General features: G+C 41.2%; 2 non-coding genes and 1 pseudogene across 3 annotated transcripts in view; 1 reads left to right on the top strand and 2 right to left on the bottom strand.

The window, feature by feature from the left end:
• Positions 1-9,717: 9,717 nt before the first annotated feature.
• Positions 9,718-14,584, top strand: part of LOC145482658 (von Willebrand factor A domain-containing protein 7-like) — an 82,281-nt pseudogene continuing 77,414 nt past the window's right edge. The window contains exon 1 of the transcript XR_014048791.1: positions 9,718-10,715. The product of XR_014048791.1 is annotated as a von Willebrand factor A domain-containing protein 7-like (transcript). The remainder of the gene's footprint in view (positions 10,716-14,584) is intronic.
• Trnah-gug (transfer RNA histidin (anticodon GUG)) lies at positions 11,848-11,919 on the bottom strand. The gene has a single exon. It is a non-coding gene; the product is annotated as a tRNA-His (tRNA).
• Positions 12,383-12,454, bottom strand: Trnam-cau (transfer RNA methionine (anticodon CAU)). Its single transcript has one exon. It is a non-coding gene; the product is annotated as a tRNA-Met (tRNA).

Genomic DNA, 14,584 nt, shown 5'->3' with positions numbered 1-14,584 from the left:
GTTTTTGCCGACGGCTTTTGCAGTCATTTTATCGGTCGTGGCTTTACTAGTCGTTCAAAAATTTGAATTAAACTTCAAAGTAATACTGTACATTACCATTTTTGTTTTCTTAAGTCCAGGAAGCTGCTTGAAATCCGCGATCTGTATAGAGTCCTAAAGTGATGACGTCACAAAAATAAAAATTTTGAAATTATGGGATATGATGTCATATTCTTATAGAGGATCATAAAAGATGCCCTCATTCCAAAAATTAGCTCTGAATTGCAATTCCCGATAGAGATATAAGGGATCAAAGTTTGATAGCATCCCATACAAGCCCTTCAAAATAGTTCCTTCAGTTTAGAACTGACTCAAAATTAGAGAGGTTTATATGGAGCAGTACCAAATTTTCATCCTTTATATTTCGGCTGGGAATCACGATTAAGAGGTTATTTTTGGAGAGGACCCTTTTTTAAGGACGCTCTATTCGAAAATGGGGAGGCGCGGTGGCCTCATGGTTAGTGCGCTCATCCCCGAATCGAGCGGTCCGGGTTCGAGCCCTGGCCAGGGACACTGCGTTGTGTTCTTGGGCAAGACACTTTACTCTCACAGTGCCTCTCTCCACCCAGGTGTAAAAATGGGTACCGACGAACTTAATGCTGGGGGTAACCCTGCGATGGACTAGCATCCCATCCAGGGGGGAGTAGAAATACTCCTAGTCGCTTCATGCTACAGAAACCGGGATAAGCTCCGGCCTGATGGGCCACTTGGCTCGTATGCAGACTTTACCTTTACCTTACCTATTCGAAAATGGCGCCAAATCCAATAATTTCTCAAATTTATTTTTTTGTGACGTCACACTTTAGGACTCTATTGAAAACCCACTTGACAGCGCACCGACTTTGTAAACACAAGGTTGTATTTACCTTCAAAAAGCATCCTTAATTTCCGTGTCAGAACTTTCTGGCCCCAAAACTACAGCTTTGACTCCTTTCTCGTCTGGTCTTTCATCAAGGAAATCAAAGAAAAAATAACAAGACAAACTGTCTCAAAAACTTCTGTTTCACCATGTTCAAAAAAGTCCGATACAAGCGGCCTAATGTGGAATGTTAAACTCTTTGCAGATCCAGACTGTGATCGCGACGACTGATATATCCTTCAACTACACCTTGATTCACTCCGATTCATTCGAAAGCAAGCTTCTTGAACAAAACATCTTGTTTCAGCTTACCTGTGTTGAGTGTAGCTTGCGAAGAACCCCGGTGCAACACAAGTCATGAAGACCTTTCCTCAAAACAAACTTTGTGACCCTATTTGCCGACGACTGAACACATGTGATCTCTAAGCTTTAAAAAAAAAAACACTGGCGAGCGTCAGAAAAATCCACGAATACCAAATTTGTTCGGTGAAGGACAAATTAACCTACAGACGACAGGGGACAGACAATCCTCGTACAGACTCGAGCCCGCTGAGTTATCAGCGGTTTAATTAATTATAATCTTTATTTGCTCCGTCCAGGAGGGAGAGGTCAACTTTGCTTGAGTTGCCATGCGATTGCGCGCCCGATGATCTTGGCCATTATGACGTCACTCGTGAGCTAGCCAGTGAAGTTTCAATGGCCGCTAAAAAATGACACCAGAAAAGTTTTTCATCCGATGATTGCTCAAAGAATTTGAAAGAAAGCGATCAACAGACCACAGGAATAAGATAACCTATTAATATTGTGTCCAAAAAAACCTTGGGTTTCAAAAATTAGATGTCGGAAGGCTCAAAAACACGCAAAATTTGGAGATCGCTCAATTGAAAACGCGATTGAAAAGTGAAGCGTCGCGCCCGTTTCCTTGGCGATATCTGGAGAACCCAACGATGAACAACACGAACACAAAAATATGACCTTGTTATGGTTTAAAACGTTTGAATGGTTATGAAAACGAATCATTTAACATATGCATAAAAATGATCAGTGGGTTTAAACCCATTATTTTGTAGACGATAGCGTGGAGGACCTGCTGATCAGTACTCGAAACCCTCGAAGTATGAGAAAGTATCTGATGGAAAATGCTCCCTTACAAAGACATTTGAACCATCAAGTCATATGTTGGGTTGGAAATTAAAGTAAATAATGTACCAAGGAATTATTTTTCTGCGCTAAATTATCCGCAAAACTGTCAACGATAACATTTTCTTCAGCGAGACCAACCAACTGACGCAAGCCGTGCAGACGTGTGGATATTTTAGGTGGTAAAATGATATAAAATCACTGTATGGGAGACCTAGATGAAACGGATGGTATTCGCAATAACATAGATGAGACCTCTTGGCAGAAAGGTGCTTTATTTCATGTCAAAATGTTCGTCAAATATGAGATCGGCGCAGGATCTGTTTCCTCGGGCGTCCGCATAAAGTGCAAAGCTATTTCTTGTCTCGCACCTTTGACAAGAAAGGTATCCTACACTGGTGCTTTGGGTTCTATTTTTTTTTAATATCACAGTGAGTTCAATTAAACTTGTATAGGCTGTAAAAGAAAACTCATAGGATGTTATATGAAAAGAACTAAAAAATACAGAATCTAGTTCCCAGCCGCAAGTGAATTAAAGAGGAAAGAAAATATTAACAGGGACACTTCCTATGCTAAGCCATTGGCAATAAGAGTTACCTTATCCAGGAGAAACTTGTAACGCCAAAATGACTTATTGCCAAAACAAAGAGTTCAGTAAGGAAGGTTGAGACAAAGCTGGAAAGATCAATATCTGGTGATCTCTTATTATAACCAAACCCCTTGTTTTCTAATAGTATCTGTCTTGAGAAACTGTAAAAGCTTTACTGCCTCTAAGTTTGAAATGATAATCAGTTATTTCCTTTATACTTTACGCTTTTAATTTTCATCATAAATCTTATGTAAATAAAGATAGCTTTAACTATTATTTTAGATCAAGTTTAAACTGACCTACAAAGAAATATTCTAGAGAAAAGTGTCACAGAGGTTGTACTTGTAAACATGAACCCAAAGTCTGATTTCTCCCCAGCGCCATCCATCCCAGGTTCCCTGTTGCTTTTTGCATTGATGAGTTTATTATCAGCTTCAAGAGAATGATAAGCGTACATTTTCAGCAAATAACAAAAAAAAACCCACAAGATTGGGTTTTGAATGTTTAATTGACAGTACAATGACAACAAATAGACAGCTTTCCATGGTGGTTGTGTGTATTGCCAGAAATGGGGCCTGCTTGAATGGTCTTGCAAAGGTGGTGGAGGATGGTAACCTAAGGTTTAAAAAGATCAAATAAGACTCCTCTTAATAATCACCAGTTAAAAATTGAAGTAAATGTTTATATCACCTCCCTTCCCTCTTTGGTTTTTATATCGCCCCTAACTCTTTTCAACAGAAAATGTAAACTAAAAGATAAATTTCTTAATGAGATCTAACACAAGGAACTCAATATGTATTTACGATTAACATAAGTAACTCTCACAATTAAGCAATCCAACCCTATCCACCTTTTAAGTTCCGTCCAAGCAGATACAATGCGGTAATGTACATGGAGCCAATATCATAATTTATAAAACATAAAATAGCTCATTTCAGTGTATTGAATTGAAGTCTTCAGATTCACATAAAGAAATTTTTTTAGCACCCTCACCTGTACAAAGGAAAAATAAAATTTCTGAAGCGTGTCAAACAAACTACAACAAACACTCTGCATAAAGCATTTTTGGATCCTTAAATAGACAAAAGTCACAATATTGTTTAGGAATTGAAATAAATCAAACTTCAAATTCCTAAATATTGCTGATCAACTGTGCCAGTTTTGTAAACATAATGAGATCCAGCAATAGGAACTCAAGGTGACCAGAGTTTGGAACTCAAGTTTTGTTATATAAGCATACATGATTCCAGCCGACAGTGAGGCCCCTATTTGGTCTTAGGTAACCAAGGAAGCCCTTGCCCCAGTGACCCTGGATGAGCTAACTTTCACCATTTTGTTGAGAAAGTGAAACATAAGTCACCCTTGGCAACATAACCAGGGTAACCCTGGTAGGGCTGGTAACCTTTTTTCATCAAAATACTATGACTGGCCTACCTGGGACAACTCATGGTATAAAGAAATCAAAATTAACTCACAAAACCCTGCAGTGATCAAATGACTGAAAGGAAGCCAAAAAAGGAATGATAACTGAGCACTGGAATATGAAAAAAGGCTTAAGTAATCCTGGAGGGATAAAAACTTGATAAAGTTGGGTCTGATAGGGTTGTCTCCAGTACCCAAGACCATATAAATGGGGCCTTATACTCTCTCCTCCGCAGAAGCTCCCCATGGGAAATTGAATATACTCGAAACTACCAGCCTACAGTCTAAGCAGCATGAAAGAGGCCTATGCAGAGGAGAGAGGGCCTTGTACATCCATATGCTTAAAGAAAAGTCTTACAAGGCTAGACTGCAAACCATGGGTAAAATGTAGACTGCAGGCTTTTTAAGAATATCATATTCCCATTTTCATTTATAGAGAGAATCAGCTAACCTTACACCGGCTAACATGAGCTGTATATTTCAGGCTAACCGGAGCACTTAGCTCTCTATAAAAGGAAATGGGATATTTTTTAAAAAGTCTGTAGTCTGCATATTCATTTTATCCTCTGTCTGTATTTTAACCACCGCTGTGCAGTAGGCAGGCTTTAAGTCTTATTTAAATAATTAAGCCTAAGTTCTTGTTTGTGAAAGTTCTCATTCCATCATTGTGGATATTTCTGTTTGCTAGGCCTGTTGCAGAACATGTGCCGAGCACAAGATCGCAGATATTTCATACTCAAATGGACTGATCATTTTTACTACCGATTCTTCAAAATCATCTTCAATTACAATGTTTTCCTACACATATAAGCTCTTCTGTGACCACGTTACACGTTTCTTTAAGTTACCGATCACGTAAAAGAAGGCAATTTTACAGGGCTAATGGTCAAAATTCTGCACCACATATTTCCACCGGAGAGCGATGACTGTAACACTTTAAATACACTTTATGCAAGATTTTTCAGTTATAATTAAAATCTACTTACCTCTCAAGAAAGAAAAATGATAATTATTCCTTGAAATCCAAATACAACACCACTTAAAGCTGGAATGATTGGAGAAATCCGCCTCAAAAAGGTGTATCAACAGCCATTTTCGAAAATTTTCTGCATTTGCGCGCTTCTTTAGCCGTGACGTCATAATGGCCATGATCATAGGGTCAGCCAAATCTGACGTGTTCACCTCTCCCTCCTGGCTCCGTCTTACTCGGGTTATGATCACTTAGCACAGCGGGTAGTAGACAAGTCCGCATTGGATAGGAACCGCGATCGACTCCGGGTACATGTAGATTTTTTTTTTCCTTTCTTTTTTCAATTCTTTTAGCGATTCAATAAATAAATGGTCTGTGTTTATATCATTTCGCTCGCTGTATGCGCAGTTACCATACCGTAACCGTTCTTCAACGATTTCCGTTTCAGTAAAATCCATACGAAGTCTGCATCTAGTGAGAACTCGCGCTGCTCATCGATTTTACGATTCTAGATGTTCTCATTTTCGGTGGCCGAGTCTTCTTTAACTTATATCTTTTAATTTAGACCTTTAAAACAGCTTATTTTAATTAAAGATGGACAGAAATTTAAAAGTAAGCCGCGAGCGTACCTAATTTGCATAATGTTTACAGCCCATCGAGCGAGCGACACATTCCCCATAACTCACGATAACTCGTGTTGCGCATGCACAATTCACAGGGCCTTAAACTGCACGTCACTCAGTTTTTTATCTTTCCATCGCCAAGGTTTTCCAAAACGGAAGAAAGCAAACTTAGTAACTCTTTACGATTGAACTCTTTCGAGCACGCCGAGCACGCCATGTTTACAATGTGGGCTCAATAAATGACAGCAGAATTAATGTAAAGAAATGCGCAAGACGAAACGAGCTCAAGTTGCGGTCAACGACCAACGCAAGGAGCACGCGTTTTAAATAAAGCCGTCCAAGACTGTGGACGGCAGTTAAATCAAAGCCATTTTCGACCCATGGCAGAGGTCTTTTTTCTCCCGTCAGCGAACACCAGGAAAAGAGCCTCCGCTAGCAGGGAACAAGAAAAAGGAACAAGGAAAAATAAGTAAAAGTAAGCTGGTATAAGCCTAGAATGAGGCCGAAGGACTGGAGAGTGGTGGAGAACGTACGATAGATGATTCCATCAGACTGCAGCATTCGCATTGGATCAGATACTAATAGAATTCCACTAATAAGCCAAACCGGAGTTTCAAGAATTAGAGCCTTGGGCATGGGTTTTTCTCCCTTATTTATTTTCTTCCTCTGTTATTTAGAAAAGAAAACAAAAGGAAGGAATAAATTAGGGATAAAAACGAACGCACACCGCGCTAATTCTTGAAACTCCGATTTGGGAGAAAGATGCTACGATCTTGAGGATGTGCTTGGATTATTACCACAATGAGAAATTCCCAACATTTAGATGGCATTGAAAATGGCGGATTACGCACTTGATACGCGCAATGCATCATGGTTGACTAGGATCTTTTAACGCTTCAAGTTTAACAAAATTTGTGCAAGGATTGAATTTTTGCTTGAAATTTGCTTCTGTTTATACATCATCAGTTTATTTTAAAAATCGATCTTTAAGTTTCCATAACGGTCAATTTCACTACTTTAATCTTCTCGGGAATTGAATTGCTGACAATAGTTAAATCTTCTTCGAAACCGTCAAAGAAACGAGCGAAAGTTGTCATTATGTGGACACTGCTATAGCCACTACGCACTAGTAAATAATGGAATGCCCGAAACGGAATTTTAGGGTTTACATGTAGTTTTTTTAGACGATAAAGATCTCTTACTTCAATTTGAACTGAAGTGCTCGCAAAATTTGGCCTTTGCTCGAATTGCTCGCAAAAATAGACGAGTACTCGTTTGCTCGTGCTCGCAAAATGTTTTGCAACTGCTCGCATGCTCAGATTCTCATTAAAATGTGCTCGACTGCCCAAAATTTTGGAAATCCTGCCTTGTAGTTGTGAAATTCTTGCATGTCCTCGCCGCGCCAATCATAACAACGCAGAAAAACAAGGTTGCTTTAAATCTAAAGGGAAATGCGATCTGTGTAGAAACTTTTAGTAGTGTCCAACCTCTTTTTTAGCGCCAGTACCAACAGAAACTATGCAATCAGACAACATCTTCATTGTAAATCTAAGAACGTAATTTAGTTAGTCACTTGTAATAAATGTTATGTTCAGTATGTAACATCCAAAACCGACGAGTTAAAACTGAGATTTCGTCAGTAACCACAAATCAGCCGTGAGTACAAAGAAAAACACTTGTGAGGTGGCGATACACTTTAACAAGGAAACTCATGTCTTGTCTGATTTGAATTTCGTCATCAGTGAACACATCTGCAATTCCAGTGACCGCAATATCCTCGAAGATCGATTGCTAACAAGAGAAGCTTTTTGGCATCTGTACTTTCTAAAGTGCTTGCTGCTCACAAGGCAAGTTTGATCACTGCTCATGCTTGGAAAAATAAACGCACCGCTCGGACGCTCGCAAATGCTCGCAAAGGCCATTTGATACCCCTACTGTACAAATCCAAGCCACAGGCCCGAGACATAAACTCTCTGTTGTCTTTATTGTTTACCACCAAACTTTCGCATATCGTCATGCCTCAAAACTGAAAACGACATGATTGATTGACTGATTTATTGTGCAACTCGAGCCAAGGTGGCTTACTACAGTTTTTTCGAGACTTAGCAGCGCGCTACGATTACCTGCCAGACGTCACTATTGGTCGCGCGACTAAAAACGGCGCAAGAATCCCTAATAAGAAATGAAAACGACTTTAGCACTTGAATCGAGCTAAACCACTTTGGAGTACATAGCGTTACTTTCAGACTTCTTTCAAACATGTGTTAAAGCTTAGGACCGACAAAGTATGACAAGAAAAGATCTAAACTATTCTAGAATAAGTAACATTGGCAATGAAACAATTCACTTGGTGAATATCCTATCCTATCGCGCGGTGATCGACGACAATCGGCTTGTGCGCAAGAGACCGCGAACGCTTTATCTACGGTCAGCGGATTTGCAAGCAAAAAGGTCTCACAGGATGCGAAGGAGTGATGAAGGAGCGAAGGATTAAGTGAAAATTTTCCCATCTACATTTACAACTTGGAAATGCCTAGGACATTTTCCAAATTGAAAAACACTGGAAGTCGATATGTCAGCCGGCTATCACTCGCCCATGAGGAGGAATGTGAATCTGTTAAGAGCCCATTAACCGATCTTTTTGAGCTGTTGCTAAGGAAAATTTATTCTCGTATAACCTCATAACTTTTAGTTACTTCAGATTTATTTCACGTGTTTTAACTTTTTCATGATTAGTAACACTGGTGATGACGTCATCAGGCCACACCCATGGTCATGTGACTAACACTGAAAAAACGCAAAGGCTCCCAGGCAAATTACTTTATCGGGATTTTTTTCATTGATTTAATATTTTAATTTAAATCCTCATTACGCTATGCATAGATTTTGTTTCATTTCTAAAAGGTCAGATTTTGAGAGAATTTCAAAATGTTAAAAAATTCGTAATTTTCTGAAAAAAGCATGATTTTGAAAAAGGAATGCATAGCTACCTTTCTAACGTTGGCTTTGGTCGAAATCCGTCGAAAAAGGCTGGATTTAATGAAAAACCGCGTTTCCTTTAGCATTTAAAGAAACCGGAAGTGCGCCCGATATATATTGGAAGTTACCCTATCAGCGCGTGCGCAATTTACACTACCAGCGCACTTCGGTAAGATCAAACAAAGCCACACGGAGTTAGTTTTTCTCTCTCTATTGCTCCTGTTTTTCTGTCTTTTTCTTATTTTGTCTCCGCTTGTACCTTTTTTACTTTGCATTTTGTGAAACACAAAGAAAAACATCTAAAATGTAGGCGAATTTGGAAGTTATTGAGTTTTTATTTTCCGCGCTCAAGCTGACGTAAGTAACCGGAAGTGAAATTTCACCTCCTTAGCAACGCGCGCGAGCGCGTGCATAAATCGGTTAATGGGCCCTTAAGTAACAGTTACAGAGAAAAGAAGTTGAAATGAAAGGCGAACAAAGCTAATCACAACATTCTGATTTTGCGTTATAAACGCAAAATTCATCGATACCTATATCTACACCAAAAACAGTTATAGACAGATAAGGAAAAAGTTAAAATAAAATAACTAATAAAAGTGGGGACTTAAAAGAAAAGAAAAGTTTCACAAAGCTTGAAATCTTGTTTTCGTGTGGTATGCTTGAAGCTTTATGATATAAAACAAACATGACTGGAGATAATAATGGCTTTTCAACAGATGGCCCAGTAATACAGTAAAACTTACTGAATATAAAGCAAATGTATCTCCGTGTTAACGACAGTACACACTTAGGGAAGCGTCAAGTGAAGTCAAATAAAGTAGTACAGTAGATTTTGAAGCAATGTTTTCAAAAAGAGTAAAATCTAAAAATAGGAAAGAGAAAAGAATCGACCGCTGATTTAACGCGCTCTGTAGTAATACCTGTCAAAATAGTACCGCATGTAAATAATCTTAAACATCATCAGCCGCATTTTCATTGCAGACTGTTCTGTTTCACTTTATTTTCCTTCAGCTAGCGAGATTAATTATTTATAGATTATTTGCACTCAGAAAACAAAACAATAAGCCCTATAAATATTCAAATCTCCTTTGGCGTTTTGCAGACAAAAATGATTTCAGAACAATACACAAAACAAGCGCGTGCTGCTTGGCACAGTAAGCTGTCAACTTTCTTGTCCGCTACCAGCTGCGTTTGTTCAGTGACGCCGCTATCTCGTGGCTTTACACAAAAACGCTCATGATACATGGCTCTTCCTCGTGCCCTTGTGATTTTCTTGACGTTTTCCACTGCTTCTGAGGCGTTTTTCTCGTCTGCTATGTTAGAACTTGATCGAGAAAGTGCACTAAAAACTCTCGACCATGCTATCATTACGAACATTGGGCTCTTGCGATGTCTGATAGAATTCATAAAGGATAATCCGCAATATATCGACGAAGAAATGGCTGTAAAATTTGAAGATTTACAAAGAATGGTGATCACGGCAAGTGCGCCTGGTAAGGTTCAAAATCTGTTCAGTGTGATGATGTCCAGAATGCGTCTACAAAACGCTATCACCGAAATACAAAGCTCAAACGCAGAAGTAAATACAGCGCCTTTGCGGAGTGTCGCTGCCGCTCATTTTAGCGGTGAACAGTTTAAGGAAGGGTCAAACCGACTGTTAGAGTTGAAATCACAAATAGTAACATCGTTATTGAAAGGCGTCAAATTTGAATACGCTCGTCAACTTGCTGGTCAATATTTACACACGCTACAAGACTTTTACAGCCACTCAAATTGGGTCGAACTTGAAAATGGAGTGCGAAAATTTTACGCACTAACAAATCCAGCAAATTCGATTCCTTCTCAGTATGTCGCAAAACCAAACGAAGAAACTTGCATTTCCTGCCCGCTGGCTATAAAACAAAATGGAAACTGCGATAACAACTTGATAATACAGAAAATAACCAGTGGATATTACGGAGGGCAGGATATTTCAAAGCCAACTAACGTCAGCAAATGTGGTCACGGCGGAATCCTCGACAGTAGTCGCAATCAAGGCACAAGGGGTGGAATAAATAAAGAGGCAGCAACAAGAAAGTGGTCTCCTCACTATAAGTAAGTGAAATGACTACTGATGCTTTTATTTGCAAATTGAAACTTTTCTTGAAACGAAACCGGGAATTATATGATTTTGCTTGCCGTTTTTATTTTGTCACTGGTTGCTAAACTAGAAATGTATACAAAGCGCGCTGCTTAAATGCAGCGAAAGATGACAAATTATTTTCGTCTTACAAATAAGAATTCCGCAGTCTCATTCATTCTTCTCATTTTAAATATGCAATGCTGATTTGTGAATTAATATAAGTAGTATAGGACGCTTGTGTGGGCAGTAGCCAATCAGAAGGCCGTGCATATCATTAAAAAAGGCTCTCGACCAATCAGAGGGCCGGATTTGCTCATGAATATATTCATGAGTTAGGGGGTTATCAAAATATGCGTCTGCAGTGACGTCACAGGTCAGCAGTCTTTTGCATCCCAGGTCACGCGCGTGCCCAAATAAGGGCAACATGTCCAAATAAGGAGAAATATGAAATCGAGGTTGTGACGCGCATGTCCAAATAAGGCGATAGCCAATCCATGAGATCGAGGTTGTGACGTGCATGAAATCGAGGTTTGGATGGGAATAAAAGGGTTTGCGTGAGTGTCGAGTGAGTATTGTTGTTTTTGAGATCGGTGACTAGAAGATGTCTTCAGAGGAGAGCGAGACGAAGGTGGAGGTTTCTGAAGAGGAGATAGAAGAAGAACTTGCCGCGAGGGTGATGGATGCTGTTCATGACGGTATTCTTGGAAAGATAATGAAATGCGCCGTTTCTCACGCTATGGATGTCCTCCTGAAGAAAGAGGTGACGAAGCTGACGGATGAGGTGATGAGGTTCAGAAAAATGCTGTCTGAGAAGATGCTTGCTGACCAGTCCATCTCGTTTAAAGACCCTGTGTGTTTGGAGAAGTTGCCGGAGGGATTTGAGGACGGATGGGAAGCGTGGAAGAGCAGTTGGGACAACAGAGACGAGTTGGCGTACCGAGCATTTGTCAAACAAATTGTAAAAACACCAGAATCAGAGGAGTGAAAAAAACATTTTTATTCATGCCTGTAACACTAATAAAGATCCTTTAACGAGAGAATGTACATGGTTTGTTGCGTGATTTTTTCATCGTCTCTATAGGGAATAAAAAAGAAAAAATTTAATGCCCCGACCAGGAATCGAACCTGGGTCTTTGAGGCCACAACTCAACGTCTTAACCATTAGACCATCGAAGCGCTTACCTCTTTAGGACTTGGTTTTGGGGTTGTCATCGGGAGGCAGTCCGAAATTCACGGCTTTGCAATGAGGGCAGAGTCTTTCCGAGGGTTTCAACCGCTCAGTGTGGAGGGCTTTACAGGTTCCGTGAAAGAATTGGTCGCAACAGGGTGTCAGGAAGTAGTCTCTGATACTGTGTTTGAAAGTGTATCCTTCCTTGCACCATAGACATTGAGGGTTAGGAAATCGAGACATGGAGTCTGAAAATAGAACAAAAACAACTTTTTATTGGTCATTCCACTTATTACAGGGTGGGACGTGTGCACGGTCCTATTGACCGGCGCCCTCTTTTTTCTTCGGGATATCAATCAATAAACGATTATTATAGTACTTTCAACCATTGTGATCAAGTAACGATGCGAACCATGATCGACGCGGAGGACAAATTACCCAACGTGTAAAAAAGAAATGTGAATTAAAAATGGGCGGGGCGAGGTTTCGATCCTCGGACCTCTGGGTTATGAGCCCAACGCGCTTCCACTGCGCCACCCTGCCTTTCTTAGAAACTGAAAAATAATGTGAAATAAAAATCGGAGTGTGTTTTTTACAAAAACTGTCTTTTTCTTAGTTTGGGGTCTGTCCATTAATCAGTATGGCTTCGGCGACTCCTCGTGGGTATTCGTCGATCCATTGAAAGAACTTGCAGGTACGCTTGGGACACTTGAGATAGAGCCTGTCTGGGTTGGACTGGGAGTGGGAGGTGGCTAAGACCAGGGACTTGCTGCATAGACATCGGAAACGAGCCGGGTCGATGTTCCTGTAGCAGGGGTGGGTCTGTTCTTCGACGCGTCTCAGGTAAGTGCCCACCTCTTTGACGCCACAGGTCACATAACACTTGGTGTAGAATCTGGAAGAGGGGCATCGGTAATATTCCCAGGTACCACCGTCTGGGGTTCGCACGCTTCCGTATGTCAGGGGTACCATGCAACGTGGGCAGATGGAATCTTGTGGTTTCAGTTGGTTCAGGAACTGATCGGGGTCGAATTCCTCCAACACTTGGACTTCGGTGAATTCTCCTCGGTCGTCCACTTCAGGGGGTACTTCTACGAGGTCGTCTTTCTTGAATTTGTCGAGTCCCATGGCTTCCAGGACTTGCATGGTTCGAGGAGGTGAGTCTCTGATCACGGTCATGCGTCCGCCTTGAATGGCAGGTAGCTTTGAGTCTGTGAAGATAGAGAACGAGTTAGTATCCCAACAAGGTGTTTTCACGTCGTATGGTTTCTAGGATGTGGGTGGTTTTTCGCACGTTCTTGGGGTCGGTCTTTGCCTTCGCTTGTCATGGTTACTTTTCATTTGGCTTTTGACTTCTTGGCGTTGGATCGAAAAGGCGCTCCAGGGTCGCGAGAAGCCTTTGAGAGGGACGGTGGTCCAACTGACCGAGTCCGGGGTGATTTCTTTGAAGAGGACGCGTTCGTTGAAACGGAGTCTGGCACGAGGTTTTTTGAATAACCATCTATCTAAAGTGGATTGTAGTTGTTTACCTCCTACTTCTCTTTCCACTCTCTTGGGTAAGAGCAGTTCCAGTTTCTTTTTGGACAATTTTTTCTTTTTCCTGACGGGTTCGACGTGTGAATCCATGACGACTTCTACTGAAAAGTGACTCGTGATGGAATGCGTTGTTCGACTTTATGGACGTTTTTGACCAATCAGTGACGTGTAGTGTGATGGGATCATGTGACGGTCTTCGTTCCGATTGGCGGGATCTGAAGTGGGCACGTGATCCGGGAAAGTACGGAGTGAAAGTGGATCCACGGCGCGGGTATAAAAGGATCCAGTTTGGACGCAGCGAGTCATTCTCGACTTGCTGTTGACGCGGTGATGACCTGTAGGATTTTGGATGAGAGAGACGTGCAAGAGATCCTTGAAGATCTTAGACAACAGTTGAATCGAGCTTCTGACGTAGTGGATACAATCGAAAAAGAAGGCGAAAGACCGTTACACGCTAGGATAATTGAATTGGAATTACGTCTTGTCTCTCCTTTGTACTATAGGCTCCAGAGGCACTTGATTGACTGGGGCGTTCGTAGTTGCTATCCTCATTTGTCGGGCTTGGAGATCACGAAGCGAGCGGATCGAGAAGGAAAGAAGTTTAACGAGTTTGTCTGAGGGGTGTCGAGATGACTTACTATAGCAACTCGAACCAGATTCGGGACCTCGTGGAACAGATCGTGGATCTGAAGGTACACACTTTAAGAGATCTCGACGCCATTCCAGATGCCAAGGTGGACCTGTACATTTTTGACAATCTCTTCGAACCGTCAGGTCAAATACCCGATAGTCTGTGGTCTTTTGAGCTCTTGATGAGACGTCGTCCTGACTGGGGTGGTACGATTTTGGAGATGATGAAGAAGAACGAACACGTGTTTTTGTTCTGTGGTGAGTGGTGTCGCGTGATGTACAGAAGTGGTAGCGGTCAATTCAAATTCATTCATTGTAGTGATCCCACCCTGGACGCCGAGCGTGCCTGTTTGATCGCCACGGATAATCTCACGTACATGATGAGCGATGCCATCCGTGATCTGTTTGAACCCTTGCGGTTCGCACGAGACCTGTCACGACGGGTGAGGGAGTCAGACCAGAGTCCCAGGGTGGAGGAGATGATGACTTTCAACAGGTGCACTAACA

Source organism: Orbicella franksi, chromosome 3 (genome assembly GCF_964199315.1).
Source record: "Orbicella franksi chromosome 3, jaOrbFran1.1, whole genome shotgun sequence".
In the NCBI taxonomy this organism is placed as follows: domain Eukaryota; kingdom Metazoa; phylum Cnidaria; class Anthozoa; order Scleractinia; family Merulinidae; genus Orbicella; species Orbicella franksi.
This window is presented reverse-complemented; position numbering and strand designations above follow the sequence as displayed.